This window comes from Nyctereutes procyonoides, unplaced genomic scaffold (genome assembly GCF_905146905.1).
Source record: "Nyctereutes procyonoides isolate TBG_1078 unplaced genomic scaffold, NYPRO_anot_genome, whole genome shotgun sequence".
NCBI lineage: Eukaryota > Metazoa > Chordata > Mammalia > Carnivora > Canidae > Nyctereutes > Nyctereutes procyonoides.
Genome location: NW_026575037.1, coordinates 9,345,242 through 9,361,797, shown reverse-complemented (window position 1 = coordinate 9,361,797; position 16,556 = coordinate 9,345,242). Strand labels below are relative to the sequence as shown.

Genomic DNA, 16,556 nt, shown 5'->3' with positions numbered 1-16,556 from the left:
TGACAAAAAAAAAAAATACCATTCTAATTTAGCAATGTTTCTGTACATCATCATAACAGCCTCTTAACAGTTATGTTGAAAGAATGATGCAGTAACTGATGAACAGTGTAGAGATCACTACTAACCTGGGTATTTATGGCTTAGAATTAAAAGGTCAAGACAGCAACACACAAAAATTCAAACTGCATTGTATTTCAGCAAGTCAGAAGTAAAGATAATACACCTTGGAAACAGTAGGAATTCAAAAAGCAGGTGACTGATTGTGAAAACACTGATGCCAGATGCTCCTGGGACGTTCAGATTGTTTGATGAAATGTGAGCGTGGAAAAAGTAGTATTTCTAATATCTTATGATTTTTTAATACAATATGTGGTTTTAAATATCTGTGTAGCTGAATTAATATTTATTAGAAGTAATCACCTGAAGATTTCGACTACGTTCCTGAAGGATTGATTATGTATTTCAGCTTGCCAAGGCATGTTTCTGAGGATCTTGTCTTTGGAGGAAAGGGGATCATCTCATAGTTAGGCCTGTGTGGTTCATCAGAGCTCTTAGACATGTAGTGTGACATAGTTTTCTTTTTTTTTTTTTAATTTATTTATGATAGTCACACCCAGAGAGAGAGAGAGGCAGAGACACAGGCAGAGGGAGAAGCAGGCTCCATGCACCAGGAGCCCGATGTGGGATTCGATCCCGGGTCTCCAGGATCGCGCCCTGGGCCAAAGGCAGGCGCCAAACCGCTGCGCCACCCAGGGATCCCCATAGTTTTCTTTCAATGCCAGCTCCACCTCCCCTTACCCCCACTCTTTTACTCAGGTAGGAAAAGACATTCACTTAAGGTGAGAGACAAGGGAACAAGCAAACTGGCTGCTAAGACTTCTTGCCTGACATGATTTAGAGTAAGAAGAATGGAGAAAATGGGATCATACATTTCAGAAACCATTTTACACAAGGCGGACTTAGTAAACCAAGGCCTGTCATACCACTAATAAGCCCCTTATTGGAAAGTCTCAAAAGAGAACCTCAGAGAGGTGAGAAATGACAGTGGCAGAGAATGCAGATCACTTGTTCCTAGCTTCTCTCCCCAGCTTGATGTCGGGCTCCATCATCGTCCCACATCGGCAGTAAGTGCTCGGCTCAGAAGTCTTACGGGAGCGTACACCAGATGTGAAGGCAAATGTGGAAAAAGATGGGTATGGGAGCTTTTCTAGAAAGCTGCTAAAAGACTGAGGAGGCAAGCAAATAAAGACACTCCTGGTTAAACACAACCCATTAAAGCTTTGAGGATCAATTCTGTTTGCAAAGTTTAGAATGAAGATATTTCTAGCAGCCCATTTCTGCAAAAGGAGGTGGGTGGGGAGGGAATAGTGCTTACCTTTTATTGTCTAAGAACCATATTTCAATTTTAAAGAGGTTTTTCTACCCAAATTCTAGTTACAACCAGCCAGTCTTTTCCTAGCCTTAGGCTAAGAGTTACGTCAATAATGGAACAACGCCAGATTTGATTATTCACTGTCAGGACTGTGTACAGAAATCTCGTGACTGACTCCACATTGTAAAATAATCGTGCCATGACAGACCTGACGCTTGTATTAGCTGGAAAGCCTGGGGGCACTATTAAAACATCGACTTCCCTTCATTTACACCAACTTCTGGTGGGGGAAGGTTGCAGAAGGGTAGAGAAGAAAATGTACGGGTAGGGAGCTAAATTTAGAATTAGCCAGGACTAACCGTAGAAGTGGTGGAGAAAGAATAAAGGAAAAAAGAAATGGGTTCTTTTCCATCAGTCAAAGCTTCTAATTCCTGTATGTGAAAACATAAAAAGATTTTTTAAACACTTTTTAAAAAGAGAAATACAAATTGAAGTTAAATAAAATATAAATACTTTAATATAAATAAATAAAAATACATGCAACAGAGAATTGAGATGTTTTGTAAATATGTACAGTAGTAGGGGGGGGGGAACACCTTTTTTCATGCAGAGAGCTCACAGGCCGAAAAAAAGATGTGGTCCCGACTGCTCCTCTTCTCCTGCCAAGTCAGCACTGGACAGAAGGCAGATTAATCAGGGTTTATCAGGGTTTCCCTGAGATTCTTGAAAGTGGCACCAACAGGGAAGACTTTGTAGCCTGTTGAGTCACAGGGTTGTAAGGATGAAATCTGGCATCACCACAGGGTCATGGAAAAAATGAAATCAAAGCAATAAGCAAAGGAGCGAGGGGAGCATGCCTTGACCACCTGGATCCAGTCAGGCATGAGCTCAGATCCACTCTTGTAAAGTAAACCAGTAAGTCCCAGACTGAGAGCGGTGATCTCCAGCTACAGAGCTTTTCTGCCTCTGACACATGGGACCTGGCCCTCACTCCTACAATGACTCGTTCCTACATGACTTGCTCCTACATGTGATAAGTAAAAGATATGGCCTCAAAAATAATTGCATTCTATTGATGTATCCATTCAGAGAGACCACCATTTTCTCTTAATTTCTGACATTCAGGCCATCTAGCCCTTCTAGGCTTTCATTCAGGCCCTGAATGAAGCTTACATCTAATACATCTAATTTGAGGAAAACCACAACTCTGCCCAGCCCCGTTTCTGCATTAATAGCCATGTCACCTTTCCTTTGCTTGTCCAGAAAGATACCTTCTCATGGAGTCGACCCACCCATTACACATATGTAGCAAGTGGAGTCGACCCACCCATTACACATACGTAGCAAAGAGGAAAAAGCAATTTTTAAAATCCATATTTCACCCTTTTATATGTATATTTTTTAAGATTTTCTTTATTCATCAGAGAGACAGAAAGAGGCAGAGACATAGCCAGAGGGAGAAGCAGGCTCCCTTTGGGGAGCCTGATGTAGGACTCCGTCTCTGGACCCCAGGATCATGACCTGAACCAAAGGCAGGTGCTCAACCACTGAGCCACCCAGGTGTCCCCATATTTCCCCCTTTTAATCAGTAACCCTAAACTTCCTTTATTTCCCCATTTAGCCACCACCATTTCCTGTTGTCAGCTAAGCCAAAAATCTGGCTGTCATCCTTGACTAAACTTTGTCCTCTTCTACCTCCCCTGTACATTCAGATGAATGACCTCAGATTTTATCAGTGCTTTTACTTATATATGTATAAATGCTTTATTTATATATGTATTTATTTTATTTATAGATGTTTATATTTAAATGATACATAAATGCTATATTTAGTATTGGGGGGTTTCTTCTCTGACATTAAGGGGGCAGAGATTTCCTTTGTCTTTTTCTTGTTTCCCTCAAAGAGAAGCAAGGCGCTCAGCATGCAGTGGCCACTCAGGAATTTTCGTGACAACTCTCCAATCCATTTCCTCATCCTTATTGCCAGGGCAACTATCTTACTAATACAAGCTCTCGTTTGTGATGCACTTCCTATACAACAGGTAACCCAGTGAAGTAGGTATGACTTCTGTCCCCATTTCACAACTAAGAAATTGAAGTGCACAGGTTACATAATCTGCTTGAGGTCACACAAGTAGAAAGCGGGGAGGTTGTCTGACTCCAGAGCCTATACTCTTGGTATCTACTGTGCTGTGCCCCTCCGGTCTTAGTGAGCTTCCATAGACTCTCTGCTGATTTACTGGCACAGCTTCCCAACTGACTCTCTGCTTCCATCTCTGAAACGTTTTGCCAGAAGATTCATAAACTTACTTTAGAGGAATACCCAATGTCCAAGCATGAGCCCTCTGCTCCTGCCCGTCTCACCACCTCATCTCTCATATGCCCTCCTGGCACCTCATACTCCCTGGTTCTCCCAGGCTCTGTATGGTTCCTGGTACAAGTTATATTCTCTTCTTTCCCTGTCAGGGTATACATTCTTCCACCTTCAAGACCCAACTCTGACTGGCTCCATCTCCAGGAAGCTTCCCTGACCTCTTCCTCTGAGTTTGTCATCTCAAGTGCTTCCACCACACATACTTCTGTCATTTCTAAATATTAGTTCACTTTGACTTTCAGCGGATGAGGATCATATCTCTAATTCTCTAGCATGGTCTGACACACAAGGACCATTAAACAGTGATTTAGTGAAGAATAGATCATAGGTTTCCCTACTATGGTAGACTATGGTAAACTTCCTTCCACAAGTGCACATCAGTCCATGTTTCTGTCCCTGCATGACTTTTCATTGTGATCCATGGACCTTGTTTGTCCTGATAGGACTGAGTTTTGCAGATGTGATGTGCCGAGTTCTGGAACCTGTCAGTATGTTACCTTACATGGGAGAAGGGACTTTGCAGATGTGTTTACATTAAGGGTCTTGACATAGAGAGATTATCCTGGATTATCCAGGTGAGCCCAGTAAAATCACAAGGATCCTTCTAAGAGGAATGCAAGAGGATCAGAGTTAGTAAAAGAAGATATAAAGTTGGAAGCAGAGGTCAAAGAAGAGAGATGCTAAGCTCTGACTTTGAAAATGGGAAGAGGAGCTTGAGCAAAGATAATCAGTCCGTCGCTAGATGCTAGAAAAGTCAAGGAAACAGATTCTCTCCTAGAGCCTCTAGAAGGAAGACCGCCCTACAAACTAGTTTTAGACTTCTGACTTCCAAATTTGTGTTTTAAAGATACCTAAGTATGTGGTAATTTGTTAGGCAGCAGTAGAAAGCCAATATAGACTTGGTACCTTGAAATATAATAATGCTGTAATAAACACCTATAAATGTGGAGTGGCTTTGGAACTGGGAAGTGGACAGAGCCTGGAAGCATGGTAGAAAAAGCCTAGATTGCCTTGAACAGTTAGTAGAAATATGGATGTTAAAGACTCTGCTGCTGAGGGCTCAGAAAAAATGTGAAGAGCATGGTGAAGAAAACCTATATCATCTTAGAGAATATAAGTCATCACAAACACACTGTTGGTAGAAATATGGACATGAAAGTTACCACTGGCAAGTTTCCAGTTAGAAACTGGAAGAAAGGCAACATTCATAATATGGCCGCCAAACACTTAACAAATCATGTTCTACAAGGATGTGGAAAGCAGAACGTGTGAACAATGAACTTTACTGTTTAGCTGAGAATATTTCAAAGCAGAGTGTTGAAGTCACCACCTAGTTTCTTCTTGCTGCTTATAGTAAAATGTGAAAGCAAAGAAATAAATTGAAGGAAGAATTGTTCATCAAAAAGGAGCCAGGACTTGTTGATTTGGGAAATTCTTAGCCTGTCCGAATTGCAAAAGATACTAAAACTAGGAGATTCACTATCAGGAACACATGCTCTGGAAAGAAGGCCAAGGGTGTGACTGTTCAGCTAATCCCTGGAAAAAATTAAGAGGTCAGAGTATTCAGTCCCACAGATGACTCTCTGAATAAATTAGGCATGTATTCCCTCAACCATCTCAGCAGAAGCCAGAAATAGAGATGGTATTATCTAGGAAATCTCTGTGGAAGAGCCTTCTTTGTAATGAAGTGAATCCCCATGACATACACAGGAGGCCCATGGAGTTCTTGAGGATGTTTCTGTTGAAACACTGCCAGTTTGAACCAGAAGGGACAGCGAGAGGGTGAGATGAAAGAAGGGTGTCACGCTCCCAAAATCCTGCAGGCAGGAAACAAGCTGATAAAAGAGCTCAGCTGCAAACATGTTACTACCCTTCAAAAAAAAAAAAGGATAGAGCTGCAGGTCTAGGAGCAGAGTCTTAATCCACAGAGGATTATTACCAGACCTTGAGCAAACTTGAGTTTGCCCAGTTGGATTTTGAAATTCCTTGGAACAAGTGACTCCTTTCTTTCTTCCATTCTCCCTGTTGGAATGGGAATACCTATACTGTCATCTTATACCTGCACCACTATTTTTATTTTGTGAGCAGGCAACTTAATTTCTAGTTCCACAGGTTCACAGAGAGGAATTCTGCCCGAGGGTGGTTTAAACCCAGAGCCTCATTCGTAACTAATTTAGGTTATTTAAATAATGAGATTTAGGGACTTTTGAGCTGTTGAGATTTGGCTAATACTTGAGACTTGTGTTGATGCTGTAATGGGTTGAGACTTTGGGATACCTTGGGATCAACCTGTTTTGTTTGTGGGAGAAGTCTGAATCGTTAGTATGACTCCAGGGGGAACACTACGTTAGGCCAAATAAAACCTGCCCCCAAAGATGTCCACATCCTAATCCATGGAAACTGCAAATAAGGTGCCTTACATTGGAAAAGGGACTTTACAGATGTGATTAAATCAAGGATCTTGACATGGAGAGATTTTCTTGAATTGAGTAGGACCCATATAATCACAAGGATCCTTTCAGGATGGAGGTAGGAGAATCAGAGTTAGAAAAAGAAGATGTAAGGCCAGAGCAGAGGTCAGCGAGGAGAGAAGATGCTACAGCTACTTCCAAGATGGAGAGAGGGACCCTGAACCAGCGAGTGCAGGTGCCATGTGGAAGCCGAGACCAGCAAGGAAACATTCTCTCCTAGAGCCTCCGGATGGAAGGCAGCCCTGCAGCCTATTTTCAGGCTTCTGACCTCCAGAAGTGTAAGATAATAAATGTGTGTGGTTTTAAGCCCCCACGTTCACGTGCCACAGCAGCAATAGGAAACCAATGCAGCAGATTTTCTGGGCACTGACAAGTTCGGGATTAAAAAGAATTGTGGGTGTGTCCAGAGAGTTCAGGAAGGCCAGAGTTGGAGTTTTTAGCTAGCTTATACAGTACAATGAGTATGAGAAAAACAGTCGTGCCCATAAGAAAAACTGGATCATTTAACTTTTTGTTTTTAGCTTTGACATTTGCAGTTTCCTTAACTCAGTGAGGAAAACCTGTCAAGATTTTGGTTCTTCACAGGAAAATCTTAGCGACTCTGCATAAATGGTGACTTTTATTTGTTAAAATTTTTAAGACATGATGGGTGATACATTTCACTGTGATATTTTATTAACTTTGATCAAACATCCTTTGATTTTTCTGGCTATCTTTTCGCCCACCAGAAAAAGCTGTTATAAAGCGTGTTTGTTTTGTGCTAGACGGCTCTTAAATGCAGTCTTTAGGGACCACAGTCCGTTGAGAGCTGAATTCCGAAAATCTTTGATCTTGTTATTATGGATGACAATGAATGTGATTGGCATTTCTGTGTGTTTCATTTTATTTGATGGTTGGAAGAAGTGAGAAATGGAAAATTCAAGAAGTGTGTGGGTATGGGTGTCAGTGTGGATGTAGGTGTGATTCTCTGGGGTATAAACCACAGATTTTGCCTCCATGCCCTCTTACTATATCCAGGTGGCGTTTAGCATGACTTACTAAGGCTCATCCACTACAGTCAGCTAACCAAGTAGTTTCAGATTTGTTTTGAAGTCTAAACTCAAGTTTTAGCCCAATATAAACTTTGGGTAATTAAGTTTCTTCCATATTTCTGTGAATTACACATAATTTAGTACAAATCAGATACTTGACACAGTTATACTTCAGATTATTCAGAAAAGAAGATTTCTGTAATTAACGTTAGGTAGTTCTGTGATCAAGAAAACACTTTTTTTAAAAAAATGAGTATTAGGGTAATCATTCAGGCTATTCATAAATATTCTAGTTCTGTCTTTCCAAGCACGTAGTAGGGTTATACTTTTTCTGTGTTCTCTCTCTCTCTTTCTCTCTCTCAAGATTTTATTTATTCATGATAGGCACACAGGCAGAGGAAGAAGCAGACTCCCTGTGGGGAGCCCAGTGTGGGACTCGATCCCGGGACCCTGGAATCACACCCTGAGCCAAAGGCAGATGTTCAACCACTGAGTCACCCAGGTGCCCCTCTTTCTCCACTGTCTTGAATCTACATGTAGTTCTCTGATTTGTTTTGGCCAAGTAAACATGAGCACTCAGCTTTTGCTCTGCTATAGTCTTCCCTCCTCTGCTATGGTGATTATGACAGCACATACCAACATAGGGCTGCCATTAGCCTGAGTCCTTGAGGCATTAGAATGAGCAGAGCCTTGCTGCTAGCCTATACTGGACATACAGCATGTGCAAGACATAAGCTTGTATTTTATTGAACCACCAATATTGTAGGTTGTTTTTTACTCTAGTATAATCTCTCCTATTCAAAGTGACAAAGTGTCTTGGGCAAAAACTGAATAAAGTTCTTCCAAATTAGTTCATTGTCTGGGTAGGTATGTAATACTTTGAAAAACTCAGAGATACATCTCAACTTCAAATTCTCAGTGTAATTTGACAACATTATATGTAACTTGGTACTTTTAATTACTGACATACTGGCATAGTAACTGAATGATTTTGTTTTAGATTTGTTGGTACACAACTAAATCTTTTCCAAGCAATTTCTTACAACTCTGTTTACTTTTTAAGGATTATTTCAAATGTTTACAGTCTACCTCAAGAAACAGCTGCACAAAATATATTAGGTCTTTAAAACTGATTTGCCCCACTTTAACATTTGCTCGATATAAAATGAAGTACATGGCTATATTTTAATTTATAGAAAAAGAATTTCCATAAAGCTGATACTTTCCATGCCAACTTTATCACTACTAAATTCTAACAAGATACTAATAATTCTAATAACCTCCTTGGACAGGTATTTATAAATGGAAGCGTTGAGTTCATGAAATTATGAAAATATAGGTCGATCTAAGTCAACAGTTGTATCTGGTAGCTTGGATCTTGCTATTTGTTAATACCCAAAAATTGTGGTAGAGTGAATGTGGCTCAGCTAGTCACCATCATTCAGAAGACAAAAGCTAAAATTCCTTTATATTTGAAGGAAGCTGAATCCTTCCCATGTTAATGCCATAAGAGAAATCCCATGTAAAACATCAAATGAGGTTGTTTTCTTAGAGAGTACATCCTATAGGTTATTCCTTCAAAGCTAGAATGATTACTCAGGTATTTTATAGCTGATGCCTTCCTGTTTTAAAAATGTGTGTACCCTCCCCTCACTCTCTTATTCTAATTAAATTATTTACCTTTTCTAGGTTTCATGTGCTTTCTGAAATGCAGTGGTTCAAATGTACACACACACATACACAGTCTGTGTGTAAGGGGGTCCCTTTGTGAATTCATAGTTAGTGCTTTTGTGTCTCTGCATAGCTCCCTCACTGGCAGTCCCAGAGACTAGTTCGGCAGCCCTCACTACTTTTCTCTAGGTCTCCAGCTTCCGGCCTCCATCTGGCCCCTGGGATTTCTTTATAAGACCAAACTTCTAGGACACCTGGGTGGCTCAGTGGTTGAGCATCTGCCTTTGGCTCAGGTCTTGATCCCAGGGTCCTGAGATCGAGTCCTGCATCGAGTTCCCTGCATGGAGCCTGTTTCTCCCTCTGCCTATGTATGTCTCTGCCTCTCTCTATCTCCGTATCTCTCGTGAACAAACAAATAAAAACTGTAACAAACAAACAACTTCCTATTGTTGGGCTCAGAAAGAGAAATCAAGATTCCTCTCCGCATTTCCAACCCAGAACCAGTTCAGGGAGCCTCCCAGGGCTACAGCTCCCTAGATCTGCTCGGACTCAGTGGGATGACACAAGCAAAGAAGTGATGGGAGAAAAGAAGTTCCACTCCTTGCCAACAAGGAGGATGCTCCCTGTCATCTTCCTGAATGCACTGTATGACGCCCTTCAGAATTAAGGAAGGCTGGGGCACCTGGCTGGCTCAGTTGGTGGAGCACGCAGCTCTTGATCTCTGGGTTGTGTGTCAGAGCCCCACACTGGGTGTAGAGATCACATAAAAATAAAATCTTCAAAAAAAAAAAAAAAGAATTAAGAAGGGGGAAGTTCAGGGGAACTTTTTTGAAAAGCTATAGTTTCTCTGAGAGTTCTGACTTTCCCTTTGGGAGATGCCACCCAGGGATTGGGCAGCAGCAGCATAAATACAGTTGCTTTGACTGTCTCCAACCTCAGAGGAACTAAGAGAATGTAAATTTACTCTGGACACTGACAAGTGTGTTCTCTTCATCACAAAAGAGAATTATTCCAAGCAAAGGAAAAAGTTGTTTGATTTGCTGTTTAACGCGCCTGATCTCATCTGATCTCAGAAGCTAAGCAGGATCGGTCCTGGTTAGTGCTTGGATGGGAGATTTGCTGTTTAAATAAACCTGTCACTACCTGGCATTAGTTTCCAAATATTTTTGAGAAATGGATGCTTTTTTCCACTGATAGAGCCCCTAAGTATAAAACAGGTTCCAGGGGTTGCTGCTCTGGTGGGCCTCTCTGTTGACCCCCAGGGCAGCTCTGCAAACCCCAGGTACTATTTCTCTGAAATAGAACTTCTTAAACTTTTTTAAGTTTAAGAGTCACCTAAGGGATCCCTGGGTGGCGCAGCGGTTTGGCGCCTGCCTTTGGCCCAGGGCGCGATCCTGGAGACCCGGGATCGAATCCCACGCCGGGCTCCCGGTGCATGGAGCCTGCTTCTCCCTCTGCCTGTGTCTCTGCCTCTCTCTCTCTCTCTCTGTGACTATCATAAATAAATAAAAATTAAAAAAAAAAGAGTCACCTAGGACTCTTATTTAATATGCAGATTTCTTGGGGTGCCCGGGTGGCTCAGCCAATGAAGCATCTGACTCCTGGTCTCAGCTCAGGTCTGGATCTCAGGGTTATGAGTTCAAGCCCTGCATTGGGCTCCACACTGGGTGTGGAGCCTACTTAAAATGAAATAAAGTGCAGATTCCTGGGCCTCAATCCCAGAGACTCACACTCAGGAAATCTTGAATAGGGCCTGGGGATCTGTATTTTATCAAGCATCACAGAGGATTCTGATACCGGAATGGATGGATCATAAAAAAACACTGCTCTACAAACTATTTGCTGGGGGCCTATTCAATGGCTTCATCTTAATTAGTCCAACTTGGTTCCAGTTTATTTTAGGTACTTAGTTTGTAAGTGTCAAATACCAATAAAATAGGTTTTTCTGCCAAAGAAAATGATATCTTAGTTACTACTTCCATCATCTCCCAGATTCTCTGTTCATATTTCTGGAGTACCCCAGACATGGCTTTTGGCTCTCTTTTGGGTCTGCATCATCTGAGCTCCCAGCAGCTTCATCGTGCCAGCCCTTCCTGGTTTTGTTTCTTTGCCTCCTTTTTTAAAAGCAGATCTTTTTAAACCTCCACTTCCCCAACAAACAAACCCAGAAGAGAAGGGATATTTATAAGCAAATATAAAACTGACTTCTTTATGCAAATGTAGCTAACTGATAAGCATATAAATGCTCCCACGTAGCAATGTGCTGGGTATTCCGAGATGCAAAGAACAAATCCAAATAAGTCATGTTTTTAAGAATAAATAAGCCCACAATGAGACACCACTTGAATGGCAATAACTGGAAACATCATGCACCCCAAGTGAGAATGTAAAATAGTGCAGCCACTTTTGGAAAACAGTTTGGTAATATCTTAAATAATTAAATATACACTTACCATATAATCTAGCAATTCCACTTCTAGGAACCTGCCGAAGAGAAATGACAATATATATTCACACAAATTCACATTCTTATATGTGAATGTTCATAGCAGCATTATTCATAGTATCCCTCAAACTTGAAACAACCCAAATGTCCATCAAGTGGTAAATGTATAAACAAAATATGGAATATCCATACATTGGAATATTACTTAGCGATTAAAATAAGTGAGATACTGAAAAAAGCTACAATATAAATGAATCTCAGAAACGTTATGCTAAGTGAAAAATGCCAGACACCAAAGGCTATATATTAAAAGATTCCATTTATATGAATCCATAAAAGACAAATTTGTCGAGACCGAAAGAATTGTGGTTACTGGGAGCTAGAGAGCAGAGCAGAAAAGAACTGCAAATGGGTTTGAGAAAACTTTAGGATGATAAAACTGTTCTAAAACTGGATTGTGGTGATAATTGTACAGTTCTATAAATTTGCTAAAGTCACTTAATCATACATTTATAATGGAATTTTATGAAATGTAAATTTTACCTCAATAAGGTGGTTAGTTTTTTTTTTAATAAAGCATATAGCAAATTAGGGATCCCTGGGTGGCGCAGCGGTTTGGCGCCTGCCTTTGGCCCAGGGCGCGATCCTGGAGACCCGGGATCGAATCCCACGTCGGGTTCCCGGTGCATGGAGCCTGCTTCTCCCTCTGCCTGTGTCTCTGCCTCTCTCTCTCTCTCTGTGACTATCATAAATAATAAATAAAAATTTAAAAAAATATTTAAAAAAAATAATAAAGCATATAGCAAATTAAATAATCAATAGTTCTTTTCTCTGCAAAAGAACTAGAGAGACACTTGTCAAAGTATGGCCTGCAGTCCTTAAAACAGTCTCAGGATGTCCTCAAGTTCATTTCCCTAACAATACTAAAAAGCAGTTTGCCTTTTTTGCCATGTTGTTATTTGTATTGACGGTGCAAAATCATGATGGGTAGACCTGCCTAGTGCCTTAGCACAAATCAAGGCAGTAGTGCCAAACCATATAAGTAGTCATCTTATTCACCACCACTATGCACTTACAGTAAAAGAATAGCTTCCATTTTCATTTAAGAATGAAGCAGTAACTTTTATTTAATTTTATTAAATATTGTGCCTTGGATGCATAGCTTTTTAATAGTCTGTGTGATGAGATGGGAAATAGGCATATGTAAAGCATTTCTTCTGCACACCCAGGCAAAGTGGTTATCTCAAGGAAAAGTACCTCAGCAGCTGATTGAGTTGCAGTCTGAACTAGTGGTTGTTTTTATGGGACACCATCTCTACTTTAGAAAAAAAATGCCTGACAGACAAATTATGGACATTAAGACTTGGGTATTTGGCAAACATTGTCTCAAGAATGAATGAAGAGAACCTGTCACTTCAAAGAAAACAATTGGCAGTATGTGTTGCCAGTCACAAAATTCAAACATTAAACCAAAAGTAGAGTTTTGGAAAATTTTATACCACCATGAGCTTGACAGCTTCTGTCAAAATTTTCCTAATGAAATTGATGGTAATTTTAACAAATGTGGTTTTTTTTTTTCATATGGTTCTACAAAATGTATAAAAATTTGAAGAGTATGGGCAAAGGGGTTTGAGAACTGCTGGCCTCGTGGCTAATAGCATGGACTCTGGGGCCATTCTGCTTGGATCAGAATCCCAACGCTATCACTTATTACTCGTATGATCTCAGGTAAATGCTTCACCTCTCAGTGCCTCAGCTTTCTCATCTATAAAATGGGAATAAAGGGATGCCTCAGTGGCTCAGCGGTTGAGTGTCTGCCTTCCACTCAGGGTGTGATCCTGGAGTCCCAGGATCGAGTCCCACATCAGGTTCCTTGCATGGGAGCCTGCTTCTCCCTCTGCCTGTGTCTCTGCCTCTGTCTCTCTCCTGTGTGTCTCTCATGAATAAGTAAATAAAATCTTAAAAAAAAAAAAAAAACTTGGATGGTCTTCTGCAGTCCATATAAAAAACAAAAGAGCAAGCATATGCCAAGGATCTAGCATAACAAACAAAAACATCAAATAAATCATGTTTCCAGATCATCAATTATTGAGAAATCCTCAATAATAAAATATTTACGTTAACTGCACTAAGATAAAGTATAATAGCTTTTATAAATATTTGCAATAAGAGTCAACAGTGAAAAATATTTTCTGGTTAGTTCTATTAATTATTACAATCAACTGATTAATAGTTATCTACTATGTGGTGGGTATTAGGTTAAAATACCAAGTAATTGAAAAGATTCTTGTCCTCAGGGAGCTTAAAATTCAGACACAGCAAATAAGACAAATGGAGATAGTAACTAATAATGATAAGTCATAAATAAGTGCCAAACAAATGGAAGTGGCAACAAATGCTAAGATCTAAAAATCAGAAGAGAGACACCTGGGTGGCTCAGTGGCTGAGTGTCTGTCTTCACCTCAGGGCGTGATACTGGAGTCACACGTTGGGCTCCCTCCAGGGAGCCTGCCTCTCCCTCTGCCTAGGTCTCTGCCTTTCTCTGTCTTTTATGAATAAATAAATAAAATCTTTTTTAAAAATAATAAAATAAAATGAAAATAAAAATGGTACCTATCTCAGTGAGGTATTATGAACATAAAGATATGTTAATATATGTAAATATTTGTGAGTATTAAAATGAGTTAATATATGGAAGTCACTTAGAATAGTGCCTGACTTATATATATAGTAAGTGATCATTGAGTTGTTATTACGGTCTTGGAGAGTGGTAATTTGTTGTTTTTTTTAAATATTTTATTTATTTATTCTTGAGAGACACAGAGAGGCAGAGACACAGGCAGAGGGAGAAAGCAGGCTCCCTGTGGGGAGCCCAATGCAGGACTCGATCCTAGGACCCCGGGATCATGACCTGAACAAAGGCAGATGCTCAACCACTAAGCCACCCAGGTGCCCTTGGGAGTAGTAATTTATAAAAAACAAATATATTATACATAAATAATCAGAGAAATCACTATGTAATAGCATATACTTTCTTTTTTCTTATTTGTAACTGGGAAATCTGAAGCTGAAATCCCACCCTGAGCCTCTGCCTCAGTTCCTGGAAGTGCTTGCCTCTGCACATATGCAGAGGCATGGCTTGTTCGGCGGAGTACCCCACCCATCCACTAAGCCTCTGTTGTGTGGAGTTTCCTCCTTTTCCTAGCAACCACACAATGTGTTTTTAAGGAAGATGTGGTGAGGCAATGTAACTATGATGGGTACAGTTTAATAAATTGACTATAAACAGTATACAATTGTGTATCATTTATAATCTTAGAATTAGAGGCCTCGTTCCTGCCCTAGCAATGTTTAAAATTACAGTCTATCAATCAGTCAATCAGTCAATTACAATGTACTATCTAAGCTCAGAGTTTGGGAAATTATATGAATAGAAAAAAAAGTGTAAGGCTCTGTCATATGTCCATTTTCAGTGCTTAATTCAAGCAAGCAGCTAAGGGGGAAAGAAAATGACTAACTTGGGACTTACCTCTGCAGTCCTTCAGAGAGACCACGTTAGAGCTATTTTTATCTCTCACTGTTAAAAAGTTCATCATTTGTTGACCTTGTTCATTCGTGTTACTGGCATATGATGCGTAACTCCCAAAGTGCCAGGCCCCACGCAGGCTCCGAGGCCCCAGTAGTAAAGAAGGAACTGAGCCTGCCTTCCTGGGGCTGCTTTCTGAAAATGAAAACTAAGATAGTTCATCTATTGTTCCCTGGCTGTATCAGCAGGAGGAAAAGTATATATTTTATACCTTTTAAAAGTTTACGAAAATACTCTAAAGTTTAGTGTCAGGTAAAGAAGGTAAGATAGACTGCAAAAAGAATAGTACCGATTGTTTCTTTTCCTAGACCATCACAAACAAAAATTACCCTGTATTTTGGAGTACTGATGTTATACAGAGAAGCTCACATTGGATGGTAAATAGCAAATAACCACAGTGTGTACATCATTGGAGTTTCACTGATTTAAATGGCTTCTGCTGCCCTGAGAGCAGTAGGAACTCCCGAAAGAGTTCATTTGGGGACCATCTGTTTTATATGCCATCCCACATCACTCTGCATGTGATAAGAACAGTGGGTTGACCCATAGGAGTCTTTATTCCTTGCCCTCGCCTGGGTCTTTAATTATCACTACACGTCAGGTTTCTTGAGTGTATATAGTCACCTGTTATAAATAGGTTTGGAATAGTCTTTCATTTCAGTGCTGTGTTTTCAGAGCAAATTATAAAGCATCCTGAATATTTTTTAAAGATAATGTTGTATAAATACAGAGCAGTACTATTATTGAGATGATATACCTACTGATATACTTGCAATTTTTAAAAAGATTGTATTTATTTGAGAGAGAAAAAAAACACAGCAGGGAAGGGCAAAGGGAAAAGCAGGTTCCCTCCTGACCAGGAAGCCATGTGCAAGGCTCCATCCCAGGACCCTGAGATCATGACCTGAGCCGAAGACAGATACTGAATCGATTGAACTACCTAAGCATCCAATACACTTGCATCTTAAGCTCTGAGAGGGTTTCTTTCTCATGTGGCTAGTGTACTGGGAATAAGAAATCAGATCGGACAGGGCACCTGGATGGCTTAGTGGTTGAGTGTCTCCCTTTGGCTCAGCTCCTGATCCTGGGGTCCTGGGATCAAGTACCACATCAGGCTCTCCGCAGAGAGCCTGCTTCTCCCTCTGCCTATATCTCTGCCTCTCCCTGTGTATCTCTCATGAATAAATAAATAAAATTTTTTAAAAAGAAAAGAAATCATATCAGACTAAAGCCAAAGAACTGCTTCTTGAATATAAGTTAGTATTGAATTTTACTAATTCAATTGAATTCCATCTCAGCATTTGTTCTGGATGGAATAACTTAGTTACTGTTAATCATGTTGTCTCTGTCAATGCTAGGGCCTCGTGCAAACTTCACATCTCAATAACTGCAGTTGTAGTTGTCTTTTATAAACAAAATGCACTGAAGTCTGTTACCTGAGAATGTAAACAATGTCTGTGGTTACACTACTGCTGCTCATTGGCACTAGAATCTTCTATTCTTTTATTCTTTTCTATTCTTCCCTAAAAACACCTAAACATCAAATACTAGTTGCACATAATTTTCTAAAAATAGTTATAGCTGTCATAAAGCAACCTCCTCTTT

General features: G+C 40.2%; 1 protein-coding gene across 2 annotated transcripts in view; it reads left to right on the top strand.

The window, feature by feature from the left end:
* Positions 1 to 16,556, top strand: part of CUNH1orf21 (chromosome unknown C1orf21 homolog) — a 219,730-nt gene that overhangs the window by 173,750 nt on the left and 29,424 nt on the right. The gene's annotated exons all lie outside the window — the stretch shown is intronic.